General features: G+C 39.2%; 1 protein-coding gene across 2 annotated transcripts in view; it reads left to right on the top strand.

The window, feature by feature from the left end:
- The first annotated feature begins 279 nt into the window (after window positions 1-279).
- The window catches only part of LOC114146133 (uncharacterized), a 53,818-nt gene continuing 35,354 nt past the window's right edge, over window positions 280-18,743 (top strand). The window contains exon 1 of one of the 2 annotated variants that reach the window (XM_028019957.1): window positions 280-854. The gene's annotated coding sequence lies outside the window, so the exon portion shown is untranslated. The remainder of the gene's footprint in view (window positions 855-18,743) is intronic. The other variant, XM_028019949.1, reaches the window with a different exon arrangement.

Raw genomic sequence — 18,743 nt, 5'->3', positions numbered from 1 at the left:
GTGTAAGAATTAATGAACTTAAGTCAAACCTGAGTTATAAAATTTTAATCCAATATAAGAAATTAAATAAATCACACATCACATCTAATCCTTTTGAATCAGACAGCAGTTTCAGACCTTATATGAGGATGTACTTCCACCTGAACGTGTGTTTTAAAAATTACAATACATGTTCAGTGTTGTAATTTTTGTGAGATTTTTTTTTTTTTCACAAAAAGTACATTTTTAAATAAGGTGCTCAGTTTGTTAATACTCTTACACAGTCACTACAACAGTTAAACGTTTCCATAAAACAACAACATTAGAATATGGCATATCTTTTATAAAAATTAAATAAACAAATACAGTAAAACATGCTTGTAAAATACAAACTAAACGGTTGCGGTTATTTAGATTTATACCATAATGCTTACATCTTTTTATTTTGAAAGTCTCAACAGGAAATTAAAGCAGCTCCTGGATGAGCCTTGACAGCGATGTAAGTCACATGGTGTTCTTAACGGAGAGCTGATGGAGCCAGATGAAAGAGGCAGGAGGCGAGCCCCTCCGCTTGCGCGTCAGCATCCCCTCAAATAGACATCCGCTGCTGTCACTTCAGCCCTGCTCACATAGAGACTGACGGCTGCAAACGATAATTAAAGGCTGATCCCGTCTGGGTATGCAACGGTTTATTATTTTGTTGAATTTTTTTAATTTTTTTTTTAAACGTGATGCCAGAGGAGGAGAGTAAAGGGAGGCTGTGAGGAGCGTTACGGAGAATGGTAGTGAGGATCAAGGCGCGCTGTCCCAGGAGAACTCATCCGAAGAGCTGTCCGTGAAAGACCGGGATGCTCCTCTAACACCACCCGGGGCGGGTGAGTAGCCGATATCGCATCTCTTAATATAAGAGTTAACACGAGAGTTTAAGGCTTCTTGTTTCCTCTAATCGCTCGACATTACTGCCAACTACATCGATTCCACCTGTCTGATCAATCCTTGATATGCTTCTTTTTTTTTTTTTTTAAGTGCACGCAATCGGTAGATCAACCGCGAGTAAAAGCGGCTGCTAAATGGAAGAAATAGTGCGCTCAGCCCATGGGCACGCCGGTACTTCACCGTGGTGCGCGCACACATCCTCGGGGTTGAACGCCATGCAGGGCGCTTCAGCGGGGGGCTTGCGGGGTCCGTCGTGTCTCTTTAAAGTTTTGATTAGAGTGAACATGTGTTCCACACAGCGGCCTCAGTGGCCAATTAATACAGCCTTTGTAAGGGGGCTTCTCCTATCACAGACACTCATTAATCCAATGATGGCCCGGAGGGCGTGGGTTGGTGTCCGCGCTGATAAGAGGAAGCCACCAGCCCTGCTCTCACACTTGGGCTGATTAATTATGGACTCTGGCTGTGATGCCTGCAGAAATGATGCACACATCTCAAAGAGTCATAGCAGTTCATGTTAAATTTTTACCATTTTATATGTGACATTTTGGATTATTACCCCCAAATCTACCCAAATTACCAACACTGGGTTTAAATTTAGGTCGTCCTTCTGTCCTGATGTTGATCTGGATGATTTTCTTTTCTTATTTTTGGTGAAAATCATACAATGCACACTGTTTTGCTAAAAATTTAGGTGTGGGTGTAAGAAGCACTTCCACATGAGCCCCAGTGCATGCAGATGAATAAAAATCCACTTACTATGCTGCAAGGGTCTCCTTCTGCTGTGTAGGGGTGTGTGTGTGTGTGTGTGTGTGTGTGTAGTTCACCTCATTACACTCATTGTGTTGACTTAAGCAGTAGGGTCACCCCTGAGGCCTGTTCACCTGCCTTACTGAGGAGCGATGCCCAGAATTACACCACACATCGAGGTGGGAGAGGCTTTTCAGCTTACATGATCAAGTTCAGCACCGGTACTCCAGACTGAAGCGTCATGTGATGCGCCGTAAATATTCTGGCTGAACTGGATTAGGCTGCTCCCCAATCCTGACAAATGTGTTTTGACGAGAGGTGCTTAACTCTTTTATCTTGTCTTAAAAAATAAAATAAATTGTGAAAGAGCTCCTGGTCCTGTTTGACTCCTGAGAAATTATGTTTGCAGCCTGCCCACCCACACATTGCACTCGATTTCTCCACAAAGTGACAAAACTAAACCATCTCCACTTTACAGCTGTATATTTACAGATCATTTCTGATATTAAACATCAAGCAAAATCAAACTGAAAAGCCTGGGGGACGAGGAACTACTTTTTAAGATGGAGTCGGGCCTTCAGTTGAGGGTGATAGAACAGGTAGTTATATTTCATCAGGCGAAGTACAAATGCTGATGCACTCAAGGTGACGAGCCAGGAGTGCTCCTTCCTCCTCGTCTTATTCAGCTTCCATCTTTACGTTTCATCCTACAGAAATACTCTGTAGTTCATTTGTGCATCTTTGCTGCGATGTGTTTTCCACATTTTCATTGCTGACCTGTCTGCTGGGCTCCTTGATCGCTGTGATGCTGTTTACTAGCTAACGACTAATACTGAGATTAAGTAACACACAGGTGGACTCTATTTGATAAGTAGGTGACTTCTGAAGGTAATTGATTAGATTTATTTTACTTGGGAATATCAAAGGAAAAATAGCCAAATAAAAATGCATGCCACACTTTTCAGATTTTTTTGCATTTTAATTACATTTTTACAGAAGCTTGGAATCAGACAAAACAAACCTTTTCCTTCAATGTGATAAATCATAAACTGAGTGATAATAGTTCAACCCGTTACAGTTGCTACATAAAACTCTTGTTGCTCTCTCTGTGATGACCGGAATTGTACCGTTTATTTGCCAGATTTGTTTTGATTCGTCTGCATAAGACTTTAGAGCCAAACTTACAGAGACGTTGTTTTCCATTCCTGTCCCCTGCCCTGTTTAATGGCATCAATTATTCATCTCAAGGTGCACAACGTCTGAACCCTGGCCAACTCCAGATTCTATGTCTGTTAAAAACGGACGGACTTGCAAAGCCAACAACTTCTGGGCACTTGGGACTCGGAGCAGGCGACCTGTCAGACGAGATCTAAAAGATTTTTTGCAAAAATAAAATAGCTAATTCATTCACTGTCTTTCTCTATCAGCCTTAAGCTCTTCAGGTTTGTGGGAAGCTGGAGCTTATCTCAGCAGACAATGCATTGCAAGGTGAACGTAGCGATGTTGCTAAACATCAATTAAGAGTGACTAATTAGCGCAGCACGCTTGTTTAAAACTGCAGAAGGAGCCGGAGAAAAGCCAAGCAAACACAGAGATAACACGCAAACAGGAAGGCTCCAGCTGCGAGCCGCTGGAACCAGCCACACATAAATCATACTCTTTTAATTCTCCTTTCAAGGTTAAAGGGATAGTTCAGATATTTTGAAACATGGTTCTCTGGAGTAATTATCCATTTTGGCTCCCTTATTTGTTGTAGACAGATGTCATGTTGCTCTGAGTTTGCATGAAAATGATGCAATTCACAACTCCAGTGGCCACTGTGCTCAAAAATCTGTTCATTTGTGTTGCATGTGAGGAACCCACTGCGTGCAGGGGTCAAAGTTGAACAAATCCCAACTTTGACTGTGATACACGGCCAGTCAACATAAAATGTATCTATCAAACTGCTCTTGATCAAGCAGGAAGTAGCAATTAAGTGTGAAAATGAAGCTCCTTCCTATTACAAATTGTAAGACGAGACAAACTCATTTTCATAACATAACATAAATAAATCATAGCCATTATACACTACTGTTATTCTCATCTGCTCTATGGAACTATACTGGAGAAATCAAGGTTCACTGAGTCCTACATCAAGTTCAGCAGGGCATGCTGCTTTGGGTGTGAAAGCCACATAGCAACTAACCAAACAGACCACATTTTAACTGTTAGCAAAGCCTCTTAAACTACTACAATATTACATTTTATCTGAGGGATACAATACTATACTAGCAAATATTAACTGTCTACACTTCCACTGTAAGCAGTTGCTAGATTTATGTCATTGGAGGTCGACACTCAGCTGTATCAAGCTGGGACTTGTCAGTCTGCTTTTTGGTAGCCAAGAGTAAGAAAATCTTTTAAGTTTGTCATCAAGCTGTAATTTGTGCAACTGAATCAAAGATCACTTGCTTCACTGTTGTGATTGTTTGCAAATTATCTTTACAGGATCTATAAATGGTCAACCATAACCTCTGCAACTTTGAACAATAACACAGGTCAGATGAGAAAATGTAAAAAAAAAAAAATTTTTTTAAAGTAACAATAGGTGTTAAATATGCTAATATAACATTGTATCCCATGTATATGAACATTTTGAGTTTGAGTTGCTATAAATGGCTAAAATAACTCAAAGCAGGGGCACCTTTCAAACTAAATGTTAGCCTTTCGTCTCTCTGAGGATTTCTTCTCTTTCCTACTAACACACAGATATAAGACTAGGTTACTGCACAATATCACTTCAAAGCATGAAAACTATTCTTTTAAGCAAATCAATCTTTTTTTTCTGTTAAGACAGCTCAACTCAGTAGGATGGACTATTCCTGGTTGTCACATTGCTTGTTGTGGCCACATTATAATTAACATCTGTCAACATCACATGGCTGATCTGAAAGTCTGTCAACTTTGCAGTAGTCACTGTGTAAAAACACTTGCAAAACTGAGTAAGGAAGTGTTTTGTATTTTTTTTAAGCTCATGACTCTCGTTAAGATAGTGATAGTAACAACTTTGTTTTGGTTTGTTCTTCCTAGGTGGTCCACAGCCCTGAACTGTGAAATAACAAAGGAACTGGTTCATTTCTGTAACCGTTTTGAAAGATATTTATGTGTTTCAAGTTGTTCCTAAATGTGTCAAGATGAATAAACTTCTTTTAAATGTAAATGTTTCTTGAAAGTACGTGCTTGAAAGCACCACGTTTTTTCCCAAAAACGTGGTGAGCTAATCAGAAACTGAGAATGCATCTTTCCTTTCCAGGAAGCACTCCCCTACACTCCGATACTCCCCTCCCTGTGCACAATCATCTTTTTTTTTCACATCATACTAATTTCTAATGCAGCCAAAACACTATTGTAGCCTTCTGCTCACACTTCTGTTGCATACAGATTGCCAGTTTCATTCACTCTCACGTTATTCTTCTTTAAATAATACATCATCTCTGAATTGTCATCGGGTTGCCAAACAGAGAAGAGTAAAGTGCACGTTGAGCACATTGAGGGTTTTGAAAATGTCAGCAATTGTCCATGGCCTTTGGTTCTTTGTAAAAGGTGCAAAATTGTGATGTGAGCTTCACAGATCACAGAGTAAATGGTCCATGAATCCTTGCAGTGTGCACGTTCACACGCTTGTGTACGTGTCAGTTGTCTATTTGTGAACGTGGGATAGTGCAGAGACCACAGGGCGATGTAAATTGGCCAGTCAGCCGGGCAGATGTGCACTGGCCCGGGCTTAGGAGTGCGGAGCTTCAAACTGGCCAGCCATCCAGCATTAGTGCCATGGATCTGTTAACAAGGGGTTAAAGACTGCAAAACTCAGTTTTGTTAAAATACTCTCTGTTCTTTATCTCTGTGTACCAATCAACAAAAAAGAAGAAACATTGAAACATAAAAAATAAAAGAATTATTCTTGTTTCTTCAACATGTGAAAATGTAAAAAAAATCTCTAGTTTTTCACTCTGACAGCTGTTGCTTTGAATGCTTCTTTCTAATTGTCGGGTTCTGTGTCAGTTCACTATCTGTCTCGATCTGAGCTAAATACATTTCAGGCTCAGAGTGGCAATCGGTTGCCATAAAAGCAGTAGCACTGTAATTCATAACTATTGATTGGTGTCTGAGCGGCGTTTCAGCAAAACGACTCTGAACACAACTCCATACAGAAGCGAGTGGAGTAAATAAAGCAAAGTGGTGGCGATGATTTACATAGTTATGCTGTTATCTCCCCCACCCCTTTTTCTTAATTTGGGATGCACTCGTGGTGTAGGAACATTAAATAATTCTTCCTCTGAACATTGCTGTTGTACTTAAGGTAGCACAGATGATGCTGCACATCTTCTGCTGCCTAACCCTAACCCTAAACTATTGAAGCTCTGAGGCTTCAATAGTTTTATCCTCGGAGCTAAAACTATTGAAGCAATAGTTCAATATTGCTTCACCTGGCTACTGGTATGTAAACCCTACTAGCTTCAAAAACATAGACAGCTTTTGAGCATTGAGCACTGGCTTTGCATTTAGGCAGAAAAGGTGTAGCCGTAATTACAGTTTTTATATATATATATATATATATTTCTATGATTGGGGTGTAACATACTGACAAGATTTCAGAAAGTGAGGTAAAGATCAGCTGGGACTCTGAAGGTATTTCCCAAATGTGCTCAAGTTTTTTCCAAAAATGTTGCAGGGTTAGGCAAACACTTTAAATCAAATATCCAGAAAATTTGATCACTTTAATTCTCAATTTGAAGTGTTACTTTACAGGGCAGCTGAATAGTTCAGAAAGTCCTCTTAGCATTTTGTTGAAAATATAATTTGTATCACTGATAGCTTGCATGTCAACATGAAACTAAACATACATATAGCATTTTCTTTAGCAAAAGAGACCAAAACCCATAGTGGGGGCTTGTTATGTCAAAAAAGTAAAACTCAAAAAGCATTTTTTTTCCCTCTTAGTGGGCTGGATCTTGATTATAATTTCTGACATTTGTTTAGTTCTGCAGGATGGAGTGTGCAAAATCTCTATTTTAAGCAAATCTATTTTGTACATATAAGCCTTAGGATATTTGACTTGCCTTGACCTCGGCACTGTGAATCCATGACACTCTGTTCACGTCACTCTTGGTTTCGTAGCTGAATTTGCTCCATTCAGTGTTCGGAGCATGCTAGCAAAAGGTTCACAGACACAGCTCAGCACCACGAATGTTTTCAGCCATTTCTTACTCATACTCGAAGTTTGTCACTCACTGTGGGTGGAGAAGTGTTTTTCCCCAAAACAGTTTAATCTGCACAATCAGAGCAAACCTTCGGGATCTCATTAGCAGGGAGGGATGTTCCTCTCAATTGCTGCTTCTTTTTTTATCCTTTATGTCACATCCGCATTCTCCTCAAAAAGAAAAAAAAAAAGTTGCGCGCTTCAAGACAAGGAAGCATGTTACAGAACCAGTCTAAATCACTCATTTAAGAGTGCCAGTGTGTTTCAGCATATTTCATCCATCCATTATCTAAACACACTAGAGTGGTCATTGGGTGAGAGTCAGGGTACACCCTGGAAGGGTCACCAGTCCATTGTAATGTTTCAGCATTATTTTACAATTTATAACATTTAGGGTAATACACATAGCCTTAACAAATGCCAACAGTGGCTTTCACAACTGTTTTTGACCTTGTAGAATTCAGCAAAATACTTCGAATCTTTTTATATTTAATTTGACATATAGCTTGTTCAATTCAGGAGAAAAATAAAGAAATCTGTTTGAAGGATACAAACACAAAAAAGCTGCAACAACTTGGTTGCATAAAAGGGTAGACTCTTGTACTAGTACTTTGTTGAAGAACCTTTTCATTAAATTTTAGCATTCAGTCTTCTTCGGTAGGAATCTATCAGCATCCCCCATCTTCACTTACTTGTATTTTCCTACTTTATTTGAAAAGAGTTTAAATAAATGAGAATGAGAGAACACCTCTCGTTTGAAGCCCTCTTCAGGTGATACCACAGACATTTTGTCGTATTTAGCCCTGGACTATGGCTATTCCACTCCCAAACTTAAGTTTCCCTCTTATGAATTTATTCTTATGTGAATTTGGTCAAAGCTTGGGGAGATTGTAGCCAGACAGGCATGTTTTTGATGAACAACAAAAGTCTTCTGTCTTATATCCCTACTCCTTAGCTTAGTCATATAGCAAATACATACATGTAGAACAGAACCAGTACCTTGTTCCTACAGGTCCTTCAGTGTTGTTGTCAACACTGGAAAAAGAAAGAAAAAAAACTGGATAAGACCAGTTTCTTTTTGGTCTTATCCATAATTTGTGATGTTCCTGCTGTCCTATACTTTATTCCAGTATCCACCACTCTTTCAGTATACTCAGGAGAATGGAGACGCAGGGGGGGAGGGGATTGTCTCATCAGACCAGGTAGTAGCTATTCTGTTGTAATAGTGGTAAGGAGTGTGATCTTTTGTAGAGTAAAGATTGCTCAACAAAAGGTTGCAAAAGTACATCAGCTAACTCCCTGTCTGCCTCGCTGTACAACAGAACAGAGTAATAACGAGACACTGCTGTTGAAATGAAAGAAAAATTAAGCTTCTGAATTGCTGTAAATTATGGCAATCAGAGACAAAGATATGAGAAGAAAAATGCTATAATTTATTGGTCGTAATCAGAAATCAAGATGAGTAAACAGAGGAGTTATCAAAACAAAAATGTTGTGGTTGTCCTAAAATAGCATGGGATGATTTACATGATTCAGCTGGACACCATGCCCATGTCTGCTCATATTATTTATCATTAATGTTTGTTGCTTTTAATGTTATATTGCCTGAAAGAACAGTGGATCATTGATTTTGAACATCACCAAGCTGGTGCTTGGCTTAGATAAAGGTATAAACCTACCAAAAAATAAATAAAAATCACAAATCACTAATGTTCTATTTTCTAAACCTAAACATCTTGAGAGTGTTGTCTTAGTCCACATACATACACTATCTAGAGAGTAACAATTGGTAATGTTCATTTTATTGTTTTAGGTAGACTGGACCCAGTATGTGTAAAGTGTAGACTTCCTGCCATGTAGCTTATTGATGGGTTGTAGGTTTTCAAAATAAAAGTCGGTGGCCAGAAGCCTTTGTCAGTAGTTAAATAAAGAAAGTTAAAGTGTTACTCTGTTGGTTATAAAACTGCTGTAAAATATTCAGCAAACTAAAACTATCTTTCTCCAATATTCCTGCATGTGTTATCGTTTTTTTTGTTCTCCAAGATGCCTGGTGGGTAATTTGTATGACATCGTTGCAAATATCCTAGGTGTGTGTTTGATTGGCTAATTTAGGATTACTTTATAGAATTTGAGATATTCTGACAAATTCATATTGCAGAACATAAACCGTAGGTTTATGTTTCTGCACATTTCTGAGCGTTTTGTCCAAGATGGTTTGAATGTATAAACGTTTCTTTCTGTTGGAGGCACAGAAGTTGGTTGTCTAGTTCACCTTTCCAACCTTAACTGTTTTATCGATTCCTCTGACAGTCACACAGGTGTTGCTGATGCAGGATCAGCTTCTGCACTCAAAGATGACAGTGGAGCAGTCATGCTGAATGCTCCCTTTATTTATTCATTATAACGCGGCTCGCCGCTATGCTCTGCACTCTCAGAGGACTCGTTTCACCTGTTTCACCTCATGAGGTGTCTGGGACGGTGAGGAGTTTGGTATCAGATCTGTCTTGGGTTTATTTGATCAAAGAGTGCTCGCCAAAAAGTCTCAGCCCCAGCTTGAGCTTGCCATGAATGAGAGAAGCCGCGGGGACAGAGAAAGTTAGAGGAAGAATGGAGGGTGGAGTCCAGGGCTTGGGGGATGACGGCAAGGCAGATCCCGTATTGATTGGTTTAGTAAGAGAATCCTCAGGCTTTTAGTGGTACTCCTTAATAAGAGGAGCTTGTGGAAAGAGAGATCACATCATCTGAACTCCACTCCAGAGGCTGTCTTCAGCTTTAAAAATAATTTACTGCGGTAACAAAACAAAAACAACAGAAAGGTCAATTCAATTCGCTACGTGAGATTGGAAATATAGTAGAGAGAAAATGTTTTGCCATTTCTTCTTTACAAAACAGCTTAAATTCAATCAGATCCGCAGAAGAACAGGAATGATCAAGTCTTGACGGATTCTCAACTGAATTCAGGTTTAGACTTTGTCTGCTCCATTTGTACTAATGAATGTTTTTTTTTGACTCCATTGTAGCTCTACCTGCTTGTCTAGCATTATTTTCCTCCTGGAAATTTCTCCATCTCAGTTTCAAGACTTTTGCAACCTCCAGCAGATTTTCTACCTGGATTGCTCTGTGATTAGCTCCATTCATTTTCCTGTCAAAATGAATGTCCTGCTAAAGTAAGACATCCCCACAGCACGATGCTGTCACCACTCTGGGAATGGTGTGTTCATTGCAATGTGACGCACAAAAGGTTTTACATTGAACCCGATAACTTTCATGTCAAGATTTGTATTTGTAAAAAAAAAAAATGAAAACAATTTATTATTTTCCTTTTACTTTACAAACATGCACCATTATGTGTCGGTCTATCAGATAAACACCCAAATAAAATATACTGAACTTTGTGGCTGTAATGTGATAAAGTTTCCATGATGTGAACATTTTGTGCAAGGCACTAAAATCATCACCAATCTTCTCCACGTTTTGCAGCTGGTTTCTTGTGGTTTGTTTGCACTGATGTATAGTTTCCTCTTTTTTACTCCGTCTCTCCTTCTGCACCCATGCTCTCCGTGTACCTTTGTGTTAAGTCAAGAGCCTGGTGTCAGAGAAACCCTGAGCTATTTTAGGAGGTAGCTGAATATATTGAGCGAGAAAGCGAGGTGACACAACTGGAGTTGAGATTGCTCGGTGTCTGAAAACCTTGAAAATGTCTTGCTTTAGAGCCGTGCAACCCCCCACCCCACTCAACACCTTGCAGGTTGCTCGAAGCCACCATCAGATAATAGCTGTGGAAGCAAGCTGCACATCAAAAGCCTGAAGATAGCAACCATTTCACAGACAACTGCTTTTCCACATTGCATTGTGGAACACTGTATGTGGTTCATTTATATTTTGGGGCATCCCATACAAGATTGTGCGTATTTATGTTATCATACATCTATACCTATACTATACATATGAGAACAGTCATTGTGTAAAAAAAAGAAATACTGAAGAACATGCAGCATCCTCTATTTTTGTACAAAAATATTAGTGAGTTAGGAGCTATTTTTAAGGCTATTTTTGATTATTTAATTTTATTCTGTATGTATTCACCCCTACATGAAAGAACTGCAGTCCCAAGCGATTTCTGTCTTTTTTTTCTTCTCGCACACTTTTCTTCTTTTCATGTGCTCTCATGAAAGCAGATTGGTGTTTTTGTAAAAAAAAAAAAAAAAAACTATCACATTTTGCCCTTGATTTGATGGCCAATCTGCACACCTCTGTCTCCGCTGAACAGATTCACTTAGTCTTTATGTAAACTAACAGACTTGTGCATATATGCACTGCTTGTTTTTATTTTTGCTTTTCTTTTGCTTTTTTACAGTATGTGCTTGCACTTGTTTAATAAAATCATCATTCCCGAACAGACACTCGGCCTTCTTTCGCTCCTCTGATCAATAGCAAACTGAATCTCTCATTATGGTCACTGTCGTGAAATCTTTGCAAACCCAATTAACCAAATTGTGCACTAACTAAATTAGCAGCACCCTCTTGACCTTTATAAACCATTAAATTATATGTGATGTCGTGTTTTCACACTCTACACAGGATATCGTTTTTATTGGTTCTAATGTTGTGAGTGCTTAAAATAAGTCAGGGAGCAAAAACAGCTGCCCTTAAAATGATTTTGTGTGGCCCTCATACATATTTTTTTTTTTACATTACAGAAATTTGGTTAGTCAACTCAGGCAGTGTATACACATATGCATGTATTAAACATGTTAGGGTGAAATTTTCACTAATGTGAGCCCTTTCAGAAAAGATATTAGGAAATTAAAATCTTCTTAAGATGTAAATGTAAATTCTTAATTACATTTTTTGCTTTTAATTGAATTTGATAGTAAGTACAGCTTCAATTCGAATTCAGATACAAAAAAAAATAATCAACTCTTTGGACCAGGAGCCAGTTCAAGTTCATGTGGTTCAGGTGACATTTTCACTGATAAATTGAAATCTGCGTACAGTGGAAAATAGAGACTACAACATGTAGTATTCATATTTTATTTACCACATTTTTTGGCTTTAATTTGATACCATATTAAGTCAAACCTTCCAGCGACTTCTACTCAAAATCACTTTGATTTACTATACTTAGCTGAATATAGAGACTAAAGTTTTTTTTCTGACACAAAAAACAGAACAATCCATCCCTAAATTAAAAAACAGTTTGCCTTTTCTTTTAATAAGACAATGAGACAATTTTGTTTCCAGTTTACAATAATTTACAGATACTTTTAAGCTTTAACAGCTACGTTAGATGGTTTGTACATTGTTGAGAAATTAAGGAAAAAAATGATCTGAAAGTAATCATGTTTCCATTTTTAATTATGAAAGAAACTGCACTTTCAAACATGGCAAAACGTTTATACACTTCTGCATCAGCATCTTGGACTCGCACTTCCTTAGCATGAAAAGATTTGTAGTGTACAAATTGACACTACATGCTGTCAATTTGTACACAGATTGTGCAAGTTGCTTTGTGGACCATCAGGGTGCTGGTACACCTGGCAACTATGCAACTTTATTTTTTGGTGCCAAGAAAAAAAAATTATATACTGTATATATATAAAACTCCGCCTTTCTTTCTGTGTTGCCACTGTATATGACTGACAAAACATCCATCCATCCATTTTCTGTTCACCCTTGTCCCCAATGGGGTCAGGAGGGTTGCTGGTGCCTATCTCCAGCTACATTCCAGGCGAGAGGCGGGGTACACCCTGGACAGGTCGCCAGTCTGTCGCAGGGCAACACAAAGACATACAGGACAAACAACCATTCACACACACACTCACACCCCTAGGGAGAATTTAGATAGACCAATTAACCTAACAGTCATGGTTTTTTGGACTGTGGGAGGAAGCCGGAGTACCCGGAGAGAACCCATGCATGCACAGGGAGAACATGCAAACTCCATGCAGAAAGACCCCAGGCCGGGAATTGAACCAAGGACCTTCTACCAACTGCGCCACAGTGCCGCCCTCTGACAAAACATTATGACATAAAACAGATGTTAATGATACTGTAGCTCTGCTTGCCTTTCAGTTCATATGAAATGAAGGATTTTCCTATTTTTGCTTGGTGACTGTGATCAAGAAGTCACTCATTGTATTTTCTCATTGACATACAAGCAGAAAACCTAAATTGCTGTAACAAGAATAGTTCATTCTCAATATTACATTACTTGACAAAGACAACTGACATGACATAATGATATCCCAACTAACATTTATGGGTTACAGCTTTAAGGAGCTACAGGTAATGTCATTTTTTACTATAGCAACAAGCACTTCAGCATGGTGAGATTTGTTATCTGTGACTTTTCTGCTGTTTCTGAGGTTGTGAGTGGATGAGAATGCGTAGTAACTTGGCAGCAGCTGTGCGGGAGTGGAGGTGTATAGTAGGTGGCCTTGGACAAGAAGTGTAAAGAAAGGCAGAGTGACTCACCAAGAGAGGAGCCTTCAGAGTCCATTGACAAGCAGCCCACAGAGCTTTCTCCATCTGTGCTGTTGTGTAGGATAGTCAGAGAGGCAGGAGAGTGATGGGGAAACATGTATGTAGGTTAACGTTTCAGAATTCACCAGGGGTAATGGTTTTTCCATAAGCCGCCATTGTCGAGGCTGACCTGGCTTTTAAGACTGAATCAAATCGATGGCTTCTCCGTCTTCGACTGGGGAGGAGCAGCGGAGGCTCTCTGTGTCTGCAGAGCCACGATAACGTTGCTCAATGGGCACTAACCACCTTTCAAATGGAAATGGAGCTTCCAGTGAAATTAGACACAGCCATCTGGATGATACTAAGAACAAGGCGGTGAATGGAAGATGGTAGTGTGGCGGTTGAGGGTGTGTCAAGCTTTGAGACTTTGTTGTGTCAGAGCTCAGTTTCTACTGAACATTTGAAGTCTGTTTTGCTTTGACTAGGGTTTGTTAAAATGTGTAACACCCGAAAACAAACTTACAGTGCCTTCATAGCCCAACCATAAATTTATATTGAGACGCAAATGTGATAAATCGACTAAAGCTAGTGCATTACAGAGCATGTGGGATGACAAGAATGCAGGCTTTTCAAAATTTATTACAAATAAAGATCTGAAAAATGTGGAAAACACTGATATTTAGCCCTTTTACTTCTGATACCTAATATGCTTTATTACAAACCGTGAATTGGATATGCTAACCATATGGAAGAAGATGCCATGATCAGATAAGAATGAAACTGAACTATTTGGCCTACAATCAACACGACACGTGGCAAAAAATTAAGACTGGACATCACCCTGAACACAATTACTATAATAAAGCATGGTGATAGCAGCAACATACTGTTGGAATGCTTTTCTTTAGCAGATACATGGAAACTAGTCAGAACTGATGATAAGAATAATGGAGTTAAATACCAGACAAAATCTGTTAGATGCTTTTTTGCTTGAGACTGTGGCAGAGGTTCACATTCTTGTTGGGTCCTAAACATCCAGCCAAGACTTTAATGAAATGGTTTAGATCAAAGCATGTACACATATTGAAATGGCCTATGGCAAGACTTAAAATACTGCTCACAGACACTCATCATCCAATCGGACAAAGTTGAGCAAAGATTTTTAGTCCATTTGTACAAAGCCGACAGATATGCACCCGTGAAGAATTGCAGCTGTAACTGCTGCTAACAATGGTTCATACAAAATATCATCTCAAGAGGGCTGAATATATATCCTGCACATATAAAAATAAGTGCAGGACACACATTTTTAATTAAAAATACATTCAAATCCATTAAAGTTTGTCATCATACGGTGACTTAATTTGAAAAAAAAAATCATGAATACTTTTGCAAGTCAGTTTAGCACAAGTTGCGCTGTATTTGTAGAGCCATTTCAGAATGGATGCATGCTTGCAAGTGCAGAGAGTGATTCACCCTAAACCACAGGGGTGTGTTCAGCAGACAGGGTGCTGACTTACAGTACACACTCATCACAGTGCCAGTTTGTTCTTCCCATGTCCCCCCCTCTTTCTTCATAAGTCAACATCTATCGCTCTCTCTGTCCCTCACAAGGCTGCTTGCAAGCACACATGTGCGGTCAGTCAAATTTCAGCCAGGGGGGTGGGTTTGTAATTTGCTGACACAGAAAGCGAGTGGTATGATCATGCTGAGCACCGGCTCGATCCTCTAAGAGCCCGCAGTGAATTGTTCAAAATAAATCACTCACAGATACTGCTGGCCCTAAAGATTAAAGTGCATATGTGTGTGGCATCTCTGTAAATTAAGTCTGTCTGCGTGTGTATTAGGTGTTTTTATACAGTAAATGCCTTAACTTAAAGTCACAATGTTTGTGAGCTTTGCATAATGTGAAGGCGATGCAAAGAGCCTCTGGGTCAGTGCTGCTGCCGTAAACAGTTGCATGGAAGTGTCTACACATGTACCAGCACCAATTGGCTCACAAAAGCTGTCCCCAGGGAAATAAGGGCAGCCCGCAGGGAATCGTTCAAAATAAATCACTCACATATACTGCTGGCCCTAAAGATTAAAGATTGTGTATCTTTGAGAGATACACAACAACTGTATTAGAGTTTTGTGTTGGTCTAGTATGTGCATTATTTTGTGTTCTTTCATTAGTGAGAGAATGCGGGGAATGCTTAAATTATGCAGACGGTGTTGTGTGTGAATTTATTTTGTCTGTGCATAATCCTGTCTCTATTGTTTGTTTGGGTTTGCATGTACAATATATATGTGCATATGTTGACATAATGTCTCTGCCTAAAGGCCATTTTTATGCAGTGTGCTTTCTGATGACTTTTTTTTTAGCTCCATATGGTGTCAGAGGTGATAAATTGGCTCCAGGGGCAGCACTGAGCAGCTGTGAACTTAATGCTGAACGTCGGCCTTTACACTCTACGGTCCAACGGTCTGTGGCTAAGTGAGTGGTAATAAACCCGACATTCGGTTTGCTGTGTTGATGTGAGAATAAATCCACACATCTTACTGCCTCAGCCATTGTCTTTTATGTATTGAATTTCTCTTGTTGTGGAAACTATAGAGTTGGTTTGGGTTGCATGGTGGCACACTTCCTTTCTGGTGTAAATTTCATCCAGGGGATGCATGGAGTTTGCATGTTTTCCCCATGCATGTGTATATTTCCCCAAGGTGTTGTTTCTTCATTTTACCATATAAAAATGTGGTTCTTTTTGTTACTGTGTTCCCCTGTGTAACCCTGCAAAACCAGGCAGCCATAGACAATGAATGAATTAATAGTGATGTTGCTGTTTCATTAGTTTTAGGATTAGTTGAACCTGTAGAAACAACTGAAATGCTTGAGGCTAACCACAGTTGTGTCATCAGTGTATAAGATGTTCACTTAAAAAATTACCCATGTTGATTGACTTCAGGGACTTGAGGACTGAATTTTGTCTTCCAATTAACACAATGTACAGGGACAGGCTCACTTTAGTCAATAAAAGTGCATTAATCAACACTTTGGCTCGACCTAGGCCTTTTAAGACAAGAAGCAATCTTCCATACATTAACCTGATTTTGACTTACAAACACTGTGAAAAAAATGCCCTCTTACAGATTTCTTTCATTTTCTTTTTTCAGTCCCACTTGCAATGTAATACTAATGCCCGTATTACATTTGTCAAAAGGGCATCTTAATGGTAAATGCCCTGTCCCTGTATAGTGCTTTGTCAAGTCCAGAGGACCCCAAAGCGCTTTACGCTATATTCAGTCATTCGCTTATTCACACACACATTCACACACTGATACTGACAAGCTACTAAATTGTAGCCACAGCTGCCCTGGCAGTCTAACAAAAGCGATGATCCCCAAAAATATTCTGTGGACTATTGGTGGAATTGAAGGAACTACTCTTTAAAAAGTTTCGTATTAAACAGCCTAAGTTTAATGCAGCCAAGCAATGATCATAAATCACAACACCAAGTTAAAAATGAGTAAATTAAATAAGTTGTCTATGCCTGAAACCCCTTCAATGTGGTGAGCAGTTAAGTTTATCTTTGTAAACTTAACTTTACAAAGATAAAAACCAAAAAAAAAAAAGAAAAATAAGCCTGCCAAAACTTCAGTAATGAAAGTAAATGTATGAATTCACAGAAGGACATGTATTACTTGTGCCATGTGATATTAGCAGCTGTTCAGCTCATCTGTGCTTGTGTTTTATGGGTTCTGACTTTGACTCCATTCTAATATTTGGTAAATAAACTTAACCAAACAGCATTTAGGGCATGTACCTGAGAGATTTTCTGATATGCATCAATAAAATACTGAGGGTATTCACAGCATTCATGATGGCACCAATGATGCCAACCTTCAAATAACTGCTTGGGCCAGAATGATCATGTGGCGTTAATATCAGTATCAAAAAATTATTCCTTAAGATTCCACAAGGTGTCTATAAAACATTCCCATGCATAAAGGTTTAACTCTATCAAATTTAGTTTTTTTTTTCTTGTAATGTAAAAAGTCTTTTTCTTTGTAACTGTTGATTGAGCTCAAGAGGATTGGAAGTTGCACAGATGGCTTTGAGAGAAGATAAGGGAACTAATTCCTCGCCTTCTCTCCTCTCTCTCTTTGATCCTCACCTCCCGCTTCATATCCCTTTGATTGCCATGTTTATGACAGCTCCTTCTTCCTTTTCTCCCCTTCCCTCTTTGCGTTCTCACTGTGTGGCATTGGCGCGTCAGCAGTTCGAAGTGAGCTGCTCTCTCCAACGCACAAACACAGTGTCAGCCGCACATACTCAGAGCAAGACACACCCCGCCTCCATTCTTACAGAGGTAAAGCGAGTGCGCCAGCATCCGTGATGAATAATTGAGTTATCTGGCTCCATGCAGAAATAGCAATCTCTCACATAAGTGTGAAAACATTACTTGCCACCAGAGACCTGGGAACTGGTGCTGCCACGTGGGTCTACACGTGTACAATGCGTGTGATCCTGTTTGCATGACTTTTGTAAGGAATTGTTCCTATGAATGTGAACATTTTGAAGTGGCGGGATTCTAGAGTCATCAGCTTCATGACGTAATTATCCACCTGTCATAAGTCCGAGCTGTTATTCGTGTCATGGATAAGGTTTTGAACTATATAGAAAAAGAAAAAAATTGTGTGACAAAAACTTTTTTAACATACGACTTATTTTATACATTGTAATTATTTAATGGAATCACCACAATTCATTTTATGTACTTAGAATGTGATGCATGACATCCAATTCAATTAAAATTATAATTCAAAAACTAAATGACCAATAATGCCCAAAGTATCCCTAGATAAAAAGACAGATTGGTTAAAAAAAAGTGATCTAAGAAATCTAGTTGACTTCATCTAATCATTGACATAGCAACAATCTTTCAGCTGCGAGAAACAATTTTGACACTTCGGCCTGACCATTTAGGAAATGTGGTGAAAATTGTAGAAAGAATTAGCACCAAGAGGAGCAAAAGGATAGGTGGTCTGTGCTCTGGAAGGCTGCAGCCATCCCAGCCACACAGCTCCTCCCCCAAATACCCAAATCCTCATGCCGTCTCCACAGGCTCCCTGACTAGACTTGCCGTTTTACATTTTCATGACATCCTTCTCTCTGCTTGAAATGGAGTCTCATATCGCCTCATCACCAACCCTTCAACTTACCCTCCCTTGGCCTAGCCTTCGAGGTCATAAGGGTCAGCACTCCCAAGGATGCAGCCTCTGAACTGGGACAGAGTTCATTTTGAAGCAGATTGACTTTGCTTATAGGTTATTCTACAATTATAACATTGTATATGTTCATTTTTAAGTAAAGTTAAAATTTATTGAAGTGATT

This window comes from Xiphophorus couchianus, chromosome 1, assembly GCF_001444195.1.
Source record: "Xiphophorus couchianus chromosome 1, X_couchianus-1.0, whole genome shotgun sequence".
NCBI lineage: Eukaryota > Metazoa > Chordata > Actinopteri > Cyprinodontiformes > Poeciliidae > Xiphophorus > Xiphophorus couchianus.
This window is presented reverse-complemented; position numbering and strand designations above follow the sequence as displayed.